This window comes from Camelus dromedarius, chromosome X, assembly GCF_036321535.1.
Source record: "Camelus dromedarius isolate mCamDro1 chromosome X, mCamDro1.pat, whole genome shotgun sequence".
NCBI lineage: Eukaryota > Metazoa > Chordata > Mammalia > Artiodactyla > Camelidae > Camelus > Camelus dromedarius.
This window is the reverse complement of record NC_087472.1, coordinates 35,468,068-35,480,780: the sequence shown is the minus strand read 5'-3', so window position 1 is coordinate 35,480,780 and position 12,713 is coordinate 35,468,068.

Sequence of the window (12,713 nt, the reverse complement as noted above, 5' to 3'; positions counted from 1 at the left end):
ACAAAATTGTGAAAGAAGACATCTAAATCATTAAGAGTGGGAGAGGGAAGCAAGAAAATATAGAGTATTATTTTTTCTTCCTTTTTAAAATTTTTTGTTCTCAGTAGTATGGGTTTGAGATTATATTGCTATCAGTTTAATAAAAACAATGATAGTAATGGGCTAATAGACATACAAAAAAGGGTAACCACAAGCCAAAAACTTACAAGGGAGTCACGAAAACTAAATAAAATCCATGATAATACAAAGAAAAATTACCAAACCACAAAAGGAAGAAGAAAGGAACAGAGAGGAAATACCAAAGCAACTGCAAAAAATTAGTTCAAAATGGCAATAAACACACATCTATCAGTAATTACTGTAAATGTTAATGGGCTAAATGCTCCAGTCAAAAGACATAGAGCAGCAGACTAGATAATAAAGCAAGAACCTTCAATATGCTGCATACAAGAGACCCAATTTAGGGAGAATGACACAAATAGATTGAGAGTGAAAGGATGGAAAAGGGTATTCCATGCAAATGGAAAAGCCAAAAAAGCAGGTGTTGCAGTACTGATTTCAGACAAAATAGACTTTAAAACAAAGGCCATAAAGAAAGATAAAGAAGGACATTTTATAATGATTAAAGGAGTGATACAAGATGAGGATATTACACTTGTTAATATATATGCACACAATATAGGAGCACCTAAGTATATAAAACAATTACTAACAGAGACCAAGGGAGATATTGATGGGAATACAATCATAGTCAGAGATTTTAACACTGCATTAACATCACAGGACAGATCTTCCAGACAGAAAATAAATAAGGCAACAGAGAAATTAAATAATACAATAGAAAAATTAAATATGGTGGATATTTTCAGAGTATTACACCCCAAAAAATAGGATATACATTTTTTTCAAGTGCACATGGAAGATTTTCCAGGATTGATCATGTACTTGAGCACAAAAGAAGCCTCAACAATTTTAAGAAGGTAGAAATTATCTCAAGCATCTTTACTGACCACAACGCCATGAAACTAGAAATCAACAACAGAGAAACAAAGAAAAAAATGGAAAGCATGGAGACTAAACAACATGCTATTAAAAAACCAATGGGTCCATGATGAAATCAAAGTTGAAATTAAAAAATACCTTGAGACAAATGAAAGTGAAAGCACAATCACACAAAATTTATGGGACACAGCAAAGGCAGTGCTAAGAGGGAAGTTTATAGCGATACAGGCCTTCCTCAAGAAAGAAGAACAATCTCAAATAAACAATCTAAACCACCAGCTAAAAGAATTAGAAAAAGAAGAGCAAAAATCCCCAAAAGGCAGCAGAAGGAAGGAAATAATAAAGATCTTTTCCTTTTGTATTTAGTGTTTTTCCTGTGCTCCCATGCTTCTATCTCTCACCACCCTGTCCTATCTGTGTCTCTACATAAATTTATATATATAAATTTATAATTTATAATAAATTAAATTAACCATTATAAAATATATTTGGTATTTGTTGTGTTTATAAAGTTGAGGTTAAATACCTTGTTTGTAATTTGAAAAGCAGTTTTTATATTCCCCTCATTAAATTTCTAAGAGATAATAAATTAAGTCACATTTTTATTATGCCATTGTTGGTTAACATTTTTTTTCTTTATGGCCACTGACATTTGAGAGCAAAAATGTTCCCCATTCATGCATTGAAAAGAATCCAGTTATCATTTACTATTATTTTCTCTTGAGGTATTGTGTGGAGCCAATATTAGGAATTGTAATACTTAGCCAAGAAAAATGGAGACTAAAGAGCTAAGAGAGGGGTAGGATAGCTCTCCTTACATATGTGATAAGATACTATGGATAGCAGGGTTTCACTTTGTTTTATGTGGCCTCAGGAGATAGAATGTGGATCAAATGATGGAAGCTGAGGACATAAGGTCAATCAACATAAGGAAGAATTTTCTAGTAATCAGAGCAGTCCAAAAATGAATATTTGGGCCCCAAAGATAGTGAGTTTTCTGTTATTAGGGGTATTCAAATAAAGGCTATATGGTCATGTGGTGGGGAGAGAGTTGATGATATTTCTAGGATTGTATTTGGGGGGATGGAATAAATGGTCTTTTAAGATCTGTTCCCATTCTCAAAGGCTTTGGCTCTATGATTCCCTAATATGCCTCCTTAAAATAGACTGAAGCAGTTTTCAAATTTTAAGAACACATAAAAACAGATCAATTCAAATTAAAAACAGAAAAAAAGTTACAAGGAACAACTAGAAAGTTCTGACAGCCCCTTGATAAATCGCTGTATTTGACCACTAAATTTTACTCTGAGTTTCTTGGCAATTAAGGTAAAAATGGAAGAAAACAACAAAATTGAGTCGCATGGTTCTCTGCTGAGTGAAAAAAAAAAAAAATGCCTGTGAGTTCATCTGCCCAGACAAATTTTTTTTCCTGCCACTGAATTCTAGGAGAAATTTATCATGTAATTCCTTCTATAATAGGTAATGTTTATTACAATGGACAATGTGGTTTTACAAAAGATACAGATATAATCTTCAAATGGAAATGTCTTTTCCTCTCCTTCAAAAAAAGGTGGGGGGATGTAAAATGTTACATCTAAAACCAGTAAGAGTCTTTTTCTCTCAGAAAGCTAAGCTATTATGGTTAAGGTAAGTTGCTTTCTGTTGATCTGGCTTAATATAGAGATCTGGCACAGAGAACCTAGAAGAATGAACAGTTAACATGACCCTTATCTGGTCTCAAGTATCTCCTGTATCAAGTGATCTTTTGGATCACAGACAACACATTGTTGAATTCTCTGAGGGGTCTCTCAAGGAGGATTGAGGTTAGGAGCCTAAGGATTGGTGGTCTTTGCCAATTACTTGCTGACAAAAGACAGTAGAGATATGCATCCTGGTCCTCCCTACCCAATAGGGATGCTGTGAGGATGGAAGAAGCGAAGAAAATTGATGTCAAAACACTGGGGAAAGTTACAATTTCTAACCAAATGTCAGGGATGAGAGATAATGCTATTGTCACCAGACTGCATCTTACCTGGGCCTAGGCCTCCGGCAGGGCTTTGGTGGTTAGCTCCTGTGAAAAGCCAATTTGTCAGATCTGCTATGAAGTGTTATTGCGTATCAATAGGGGCAGGCATTCAACCTCACAGAAAGATGATTTTGTGAAATGAATGAAACTTTTATAGAGTAAGGACCCTTGTTGTCCAGTATCAGAGTAGGTCTTGGTCAAAGACAGAGTACAGCAACCAAAAGTAATTTCAAAATAATTGAAGTTCTTGTGCTTATCAAAAATCACGAAGGAGATCCAGAACAACTCATTAAAATCCCCCTTTCACTCCTGTTTTTATTTTTATTTTTTTTGCATCGTATTCGATAGGTCTCCAATGTCTCTCTCTTCAATTCATCAACCCCCTTCAACTTTTCCTGGACCTCCAGGCAGAACAATTCTGTTAATATTTCCTTCTCTCAAGCACTTGATTAGATATATTGACTTAGAATGCAGCCTAAATCTTTTCCCACTACCTCTCATGTATTCTTGCTCTCTCTTCTTGATTGTGTATCACAAAAGGCCAAAGATCAACTTTGCCAAACATAGAAGAGGTTAGAATGGCAAGAATCTGAGAAAATAAAATGCAACTTCTCCTTGATTCACTGGAAGAGAGAAAAGATTGTTAATGTATACACATTAATCAATTTTACTCCATCACACTATGACATGGAAGTTTAGTCAATTCTTCATTGTGGACAGATAAATCACCAGAATAACTCACTTTCACTCCATTTTGTTATTAACCCTATTTATCTCATGTTTCACTCTAACTTATAGAATAGATTTTCCTACAAGAGTTAGAAACAAAGACCTTTGGAAACACCAATTAATTGTAGCAAAGCCTGCTGGTGGATGTGGTCAGAAAAGTTAGCAAGCCTGGTGGAAGCCTGGGGATCCTCTTGGACTGGTTGTACACATCATTCTGAGACATGGCATCTTCAGTGTAGAGGGAGCGAGGAGAAGCTGGCTAAACTTCCCAATGCGTCCTATGTCCTCCCTTTGCAGTGCAGCTTCAATATTCAGCTTGTAGTATGGAGTCCCAAAGCATTAGGAATATCTCTTCAAACAAAAATCCAACACCAAATTCTAAAGCCAAATCTAAATATTTTGGTAAGTGATCACACCATTCTTCCCCATTGACAAAGATTCTGGCTAAGAGACAGAAAGTTGCATCGAAAGTACTTTAAAAGTGTGGAGAAAACATCTTCATCCTCTCATTTGTGGACCTAAAACACTAGCTGTAGAGTTAAAGAAATGCCAGCTTCTGTACCTTTTAGAAAAGTAGAGAAGTATACACTATGTCTAAATTTTTAAATTTCTAGATTTCTTCACGATTCCTCCCCAACTAACAATGTAAGTCACTTTAGTGGCCATTCAGATCTTACTGTTTCAGAAAGTCATGGGATGCTGATACCAGATGGGATATGCACTCTGATTACAGATATGGGGAATAGTAGTTGGCATAACCACAGCAATGAGAATAACTCAATGATTCATAGCAGTGTTGGCACTATGTCTCAAGCACCTATCAAAGGCTCTGGCATGTATTAATGAAAAAGCAGGTCAAGCTTAATGGTGGATGACAATGATAGATATCCTTAATCATCTACCCAAATAGCTCACCTATGGGCATCCCAATATACAGTTTTTATATCTTGTTGTTTCTTTTTATGGTGCCAATAAATAGATTCACAGAATTTCAAAGTTGGAAGGGACCTCAAAGATCTTTTAGTTCAACTTTTTATGTCACAGACTGGGAAACTATTCCCAGAGAAGAAAGTACCCTCTCAAAGTTTGCACAGCTGGTTAGTGGCTGAGCTGGGACTAGAACTTCCTTTCTCCCTGCTTCAGGTGCATAGTTACTGTTAAATTCAAACACTGGCTGTCAGTAGAGTATCCACTATTGAAACGGCACCAAGTGTCTTCAATAGCTTCTTCACTTCACTCCAATATATTCTGACCACTTTCCATTATGAAGTGGATGAATCATTAGTGATTAATGAGGTCTTCATGTGGCACTATCATTTCTAGCCCGCTTCATGATCTTGCATTTTCTCCCTTCTTTGGCACCGATTGAAAAAGCTACACAAAATATTTTTTGGACGAGTTCAGTTGGTTAGTTATATCACATCAGTAGAAAGGAAAAGCCTCAACTTTTGATTATTTAGTCTACACTCTTAAGAATTTCCTGACTTATACTTTCTAAATGGACTTAGTCTTTAGACCTTACAAGGAAGTAAATCATGCTTATGTGAATGATATATTTATTCAGCTTCCTCCTCCCCCATGGGAGAGAGGCTTGAATTTACCAATCTATGGATCAGTTTAGGATCACACATCCGCCAATTAGTTTCCAAATCCTCCCACTCAAATCTTCTGACTGTGAAAAATTACACATCTAGAACAAGAATCTGCTATGAGCTGCCAGATCTCCTACATAACACTTTTTCAGACTAACTTCTTAAAATAATACCTTCATGATATTAGGTTAACTGATTTTAAAATTCCATCTTGTATTTAAGCCAATGAGTGATAGTTCACTTAATTATGACCCTCACCATAGTGGTATTATCTACCTTGGGAAAGAGAGAATTGAATTTATTGAAAGTCAGTTGTAGGCAATGGTGACATTAACTTCAGTGGAATTGCAGCTCTGACCTGTCCTCCCTGTCCCTCATAGAGATAAGTTTAGCTTCCAGAAGGGTGATATAATACGTTGAATATTAACCAATAAACAGACTATTACCCAGAGGTCTAATATACCATTCGCCTACCTGACTATAACAGAACAATTTGGAGGAGGCTGCTGTCTAGATTCTGTCCAAGGTGTTACTCATTAAAGTAATTCATTGGTTAATCTGCATCCTGTATGATCAGCAGGCTATTCATACAGACTGGCAATCCTGGGCATGTGCTTGGAATTTTCTCTAGTCGTTTTTTTTATCACAGTGTCAAAGAGGTACTGCCAGATGGGCAATAGTTGGAGTTTCTTTTCCGCTTCTTTTCCAGTCCCATCTCTGAGCCAAGGAATCAATGCAAGGATGACACATATGGCAAAGAGATCTGGCAAATATCCTGTTAATCAGGTCCACAGAAGCAGCCAAACCAGATAAATGGTTTCCAAAGTGGGTTTGTTTGCAGTAGGGGTGCTGGAATGATCTGAATTATCTATTTATGAGAAATCAAGTAACTGTGGAATTTCCAAAGTGTATTACCTCTTTCACCCATCATCCTTGGAGTAAACATCAAGTGTGACTGTTAACTCCAGGCATCATTAGCTTTTTGAAGAGCCAGATAACGTGTCATTTTCAAACAGGAAATTGCTAATCTATTCCTTTTAGCAGAAAATCCTCCTCATCATCATTATCACTATCACTGTGTACCTACTATGTGGCAGAAACTGTACACATATGATCTCTTCTGATCCTCATAACAGTCCTGGAAGGCAGGTGCTATCACTAACTCCAATTTACAAATGAAGAAACTGAGGCTCAGAGAGGTTAAGCAAATTTCCCAATGCCACAAAAGTGGTAAGTGGCAAGTGAAATCAAAACCAGATTCACATTCTGCTATACTCAAATGATGCAAAATTAACCAAGGAGACCAAAATTACATTTTCGCTGCAGACTTTGCAAAGACTGGACTATTTGGAATTCTAAATTCTAGGAATTTATTTCCTACTTGAGAGAATAATTTCCTAGCTTTGATGCTTGGTTTGACAAATACTTGGTGGATGAGGCAGCTAAGAAGAGAACACATAAGGGCGGAGGCAAGCATATTCAGCAATCAGCGTCAGAGTGTGTGTTCCCTGGGTATGGTGTGGCTGGGTAGGCAGAAATAATTTCCTTCAAAATGTGAAATGCAATAAGCAAACACAAACCATTAAATCACATTGCTCTTAACTGAAATTTCAGCCTTTTAGAGAAGTTTGGTTTCAAAACATTGGACAGAGGAAAAACTACTGAATCAATTAAAAAAAAAGTTTCACATCACTAAAACCATCAATGCTTCAAGAAGGCCTACCTTTGCTTACAGAAGGGGACTCTGATGGATATTGAATACTGGAATTTCGATGGACTCAAACCAGAAACCAAATGCCAGGACTAGCCATACTCATTGGATAAAACATACTTCACCAAATATTCTCACTGAACGGTGACCTGAACCAAAGTTTGCTGTAGTTGGTTTTTGTTCTTAACAAACAGTGAATTGATTCATTCAAACTGGAAGCAATGTTGTATATTTTCCGAAGTGACTGAGCCCAAACTAACTTAACTTCAAAATACATAATCTTAGTATTAAACCTGAATTTAATTGATACACATGTTAATCCAGTCAATTTCAGTCTCTGATTGATGATGCCACTGAGATCCCAGATTTACAGCCCTACTCTGTGTTTCGGGATCTCAGCTCTGCTTTGACTGAGCAACTCAGTCAAGACCCCTGGGTCACATTGCCCCTAAATCCACCCAAGTTCTGAGAAAGCATGAGCAATAGACTAAGGTGGAAGTGTTGTCTGCTTTCAAATAAGATGAATGTGGATGTACTATAAAATATGAACTCACCATGCTGTTCCCTAAACACACTATGTATACTCTTGCCTTGGACTTTGCACAGGCTGCTCCCTCTGGCAGGAAGAGTTTACCTCCACATAGTTTGCTTTCTCCCTTTTTTCAGGTCTCAACTCAAATGTCATCTTAATGGAGAATGCTTTCTATGATTACCTTATCTTAAATAGCATCCATCATACTTTTCCTCTTAATCTTTCTTATTTTTTATAGCATCCAACACCACTTGAAAAATTATACCTTTGTTTTTACTTGTTTATTCTCTCCCCCCACTAGAATGTAAGCTCTATGAGAGCAAGGACTGTTTTGTTCACTGCCCTATCCCCAGTTTTTCGAATAGTGCCTGGAATGTAGTAGGTGTTCAATAAATGTTTGGGGAAAAAGGAAATATGACATAAGCTAATATGGCATAGTCCAAAGTACATAACTCTGGAGTCAGAAGACCTCAGAAACAGTCCAAGCTCTGTCATTAACTTGGCATTAACTTTGTCATTAACTTTGATCTAGGACAAATTATGTTTCCTCTCTGGAATTCAGTTTCCTCACTGGTCAAATGGGACTGTTTGTTTCTTCTTTACCTAGCTCATGGGGATGTTGTGAGGTTCAAAAGAAATAATATATATAGGAGTCTTTGGAAAAGGAGAAGGTACTAGATTGTGTATGTTTGCCTTAAGACTATTGAGGTTAGGTCTTCTGTGAGAAGCCATTTTCACTTGTCTAATCTCTTGCAATCATCATGTTGTCTTTTCATATTCCCAAACTAAGTCCTAGGGGACAAAAAACAAATAAGCTACTAATCAGTGGGTCTGGCCAGGCTTACTCCTTGGCAGAGTGTGCTTAGAGGCCAAAAGGCCAATCTAACTGAAGCTGAAATCTAAATTGATTCTCTTTGCCATAACTTGCACTGGTCCTGGGAGTGAGCTGCACATTTGATACAGAGATTCAGAGTAATTATGTATTTGGTTCAGTCACCTCATGTACTAGGCTAGATTTGGTCAATCATCTGTCTCTCAAATGGCCTAGGACAACTAGGTTCAAGGAAGTAAGCAGTTGACCTCTTTCCTGGCATCCTGCTCTGCCCTCCTCTGGCTTGCCATGGACATACACTGAACAAGTCATCATAAGTCACCAGATATTTTGGTGTCTTGGCGGGTATTCACCTGCCCCAAGCCCAAACCCAATACAGCTAAACAACAAGCTGTTGATGAAGTCTCTGAATTAAATTTATGTGAAAGGTGCTATAGTCTGTACATACAAAGATTCTTATTCATTTTCCATCAATCACCTGGGCATGCCTTTAGGGACTACAGGCTGGCATGGTTACTTTGATGAAATATGAAAACAAATTTGCTTTCCTCAAAGTTTCAAATGAATTGACTGCACAGCCATTGGCTAATGCCCCCAAATGAGACTTAGTATTTCATGTTACAAGAGATTTTAAAGGCAGTGGGGTGGGTGGATGTGGGTAAAAGCTGACGCTGTCTTGTGATTAAAAGAGAAAAAGGGACACCTAAAGAGTCTTCTGATCCCTAAAGCCTCTGAATCTAGGGTAACTTAAGGGTAGGTTCTGAGACAGGGGAAAGGGGGAATAGACTTCCTCATTTTCCTTGCTCACAAACCACCCCATTCCAACTCTGCTTCAACCATTCATCCACCTGATCTTTTCTTTTTAGGGGCAGTGGGAGTAGGGTGATGATGGTGAAACAAATCCATTAGTGCCCCTAGGAGTCAAGTTCAACTCCTAGCCCCGTCCAGCCTGGGAGGAGCCCTCATTGCTTTGCTTCAGGCTGATCACACCCATCCCTGGCTCAGGGATCTTAAGTGCTCTTGGCACACCTCCCTCTCAGGTGTCTTAGGGCCTAAGCCTGCCCTCCTTCTTCAACCAGTTTAAATTGGCACCAAATTTATAGTCACAGATTGTTATTTTAAGAATTTTAAATTACAAAAGACAAGCATACTTGTTGACAAATTTTCAACCAATACCAAGCATGTATATACTAGAATGGGAAAGATCGCCTTTAATCCCCCAATCTATATCCCCAGGGGTTAATGCTGTAAGTGGTTTGGTATGTTTAGTTCCAGACAATTTTCTGTGTACTCTATGTTCAGGCAATTCAGTCAGACCATTAAAAATTTCAGGGAAATTTAATTTTGAATTCTAGTAATGCTAGATGCTCCAGGCCATAGGATAATTAGGGAAGCTGAAAAAGCCCTGGGTGGCATGACATGGCTCTTTGAGACCCCTGCTGGTGAGTGGCAATGCACGTGCTGGATAACTAGTTGCCCATTAATGAGGTGCTCACTGAGACATATATGGGATACCTACACCTCGGCAAGCTGTACTAAAGCAGCCTATAATCTAGGCTGAGCATTCTTAGCTTACCTGGAAAACTCTGGGTTGTAGCTAAAGCCAAACATCCATGCCAGCCTGAAAGATAAGATGTCTTGGTGAAGGTATTCACCCATGTGCATTGCCACCCACTAGCAGAGTTCTCAAAGGCCAATGTCTTTGGTGAAATACTGATTTTTGTGGGTGCCTCCTACACTGCTGTTTGCTCTACTGTGGCCCCTTTCCCAGAAACAAAAAGCCTTAGTCAAGTTAATCAACTTAATCAATGGAAAGCTCTTAGTAGAGCCTCAGATGCAACCAAGAAAAGTGACATACATACATAATGGGTTCATGGTGAGGGGTTAACCAAGCCAGTTTATTATGGAAGGGATGAAGATCTGTAAGGCAGAGATTATTGGAATGAATAAGATCTTTACATTTAGTCCTTCATCCAGAGCACACTCCAGTCTTTCACCATTAAGCACTTTTCCATGCTACCTCTTCACAGATGTCATAAACTATTGTCCTTTTTGGGTCACCAGTGAAGAAGCAGTGAAAGGGTGAAGGTCAGGTATTTGACCTGCAGTAAAGACTATGGAAACCCCAGCAATGGGAGAAAGAACAGTGGAAGCCAAGAGTTGTACACCCTCATGTCTGCTTCTCAGAACTGTGTTCAGTAAAGTCAGATTTTTAGCATGATTACGAGTATTCACTCCTTGACTCCCCACTTTATTTTACCAAGGATCTGAGGAAGTTGAGACTTTCAGATATCCTATCTTACTGCTGCACCATGGGAACTGACACCTCTTTTTCCAATCTGGATAACCACCAAGCATCCTGGCAGGATTGGGGCTTAGGGTTTGTAAAACTCAGGAGGTTATAAAAACTCACTGTTTCAAGAACTATGTTGCCTTGTTCATGGAGGTCCTAATCTAATCAGAAGGTAAACATCACTGCAGTTGACAGCTTATAATGTATAAACCCACAGAATGACAGAGCTGGAAGGGGCCAAAAACAATACAATCAATCTCCCTAATTTTACCCTAGACCTGGGAACACCAATGAACATTAAGGCACATGGTTTCATGAGACCATGGGCATGTCCTTCATTCCCTCCTGTGGTTACCACTGGCCTATCAAAGACCAGATGGCTTTGAGTCATGAGAAAGGGTTCCTGTCTTGCTTTGGAGCTTTCATGTTTTCATTCTTCTCAGAGTTTTGTTTTTGTCTTGCTTCCCAGTTCTATCACGAGAAGAAATAACCTTTATTCAGACTAGAACATTGAGGTGGGACTATGATAATGGTCATAAAAGCCCTGATCAACTTCTAACCACACCTTTTACCATTGTCAAATTCCCTTTTGGGGCGTCCCCTATGGAACAAATTATTTCTTTTAATCTTGTCAATAGCTAGGAAGATGAGCCTGAGGGGTGTATGAGGTTCACATCATAAGGCAATTAATTTATTAATAATACTGTGGCTACCTTCAGTTCCATTAACAAACAGGCTTGGCATGTGTGCCTTCCCCTAGGCATCTCATTAAGCATTTGAAAGAGCAGTGATTAGCATTAGCATCACTAATACCTGACACTGGCTGTGTTCCTTGCATATGAAGATTTACCTTTCAGGGCAGGAAGCAAAGCTGAGAAAATAAGCAGCAGCAAGCAGAGATAATAAGGCCCAGAGAGGGGCTAGATATATTACTGGAAACAGGATAGGTAGCTTGTGCCAGTGCTCCCCAGAATTTAGAATTTCATAGAAGAGTACAAATCATTTAATTTAGGAATGGCGTAGGGTGGTCAGCTTTTATTTTGTGAGGGAACAAAAAACCTACAGGCAAAAAAATCTCCACCGTTTCATTTAAAAAAGACACTTTAACTCCAGAAAGGTAGGAAGGACAGAATACATTTAGAGTAAATTTAATTCATAAAAAACTCACTGCACTGTTCTGATCATCTAATTTCAACACAGACCAGTAGAGACATGAACACAGATTAGAACTGGTCCACACATTAGCTTTTGGAAAATTCTGGTCTATGTCAGAGTTAACAATCTGGCCCTTATGGAGGCAACTATTGGCTGGTCTGGAGTGATAATGGTTAGTTTTCTGGAAGAATAACCAGATATGAGGAAGTGTAGGAAAGTTCTGGGACAAAAGGGCAGGAAGATAGAAGGATGGTCCTTTTCACTATCCTTCTGGGGAATGAGGGTATGCTAAAAGCAGGAATGTCCTGTGGGTAGACAAATGAGGGTTTTCCAGTAACAATCTGGTGCAGCTCCTGGATAGAGCAAGGTAGGACAAACAGACTTCTCACAGCATAGTCTTTTCTTTACCCCTCCAAATGTGCACACACTTAGAAGGCACCATCTTTTCCAAATACTGGTTGCCTACATTATGTATTGACAAGGTGAAAGAGCCTTCTACTTAGACTCCAAACACTCAAACTCCAGTCCTGGTTCTAATACTGTGTAATTTCTGGCAAGTTCCCTCCCCTCTCTGAGCCTTGATTTGCTCATAGGGATAATGAGGGAGTTGGACTAGACATATCTGTAGGCCCATGTAACTCTGACATCATCCCCACACTACCCTACTTCTCACTCAAGCTGGCCTCCATTCATCATTCCATGCCTGCTGCTTCCCTGGTAGCTCATTCTTCATTTACCAGCAAGTTTATTATCTGGTCCCTGCTGGTGGTAGAGGATTCCTCATCCTGTTCTTACTCTTCTCCAGGTTCATGACAGGTTCAGCAATGTCAGCTCAGGACTC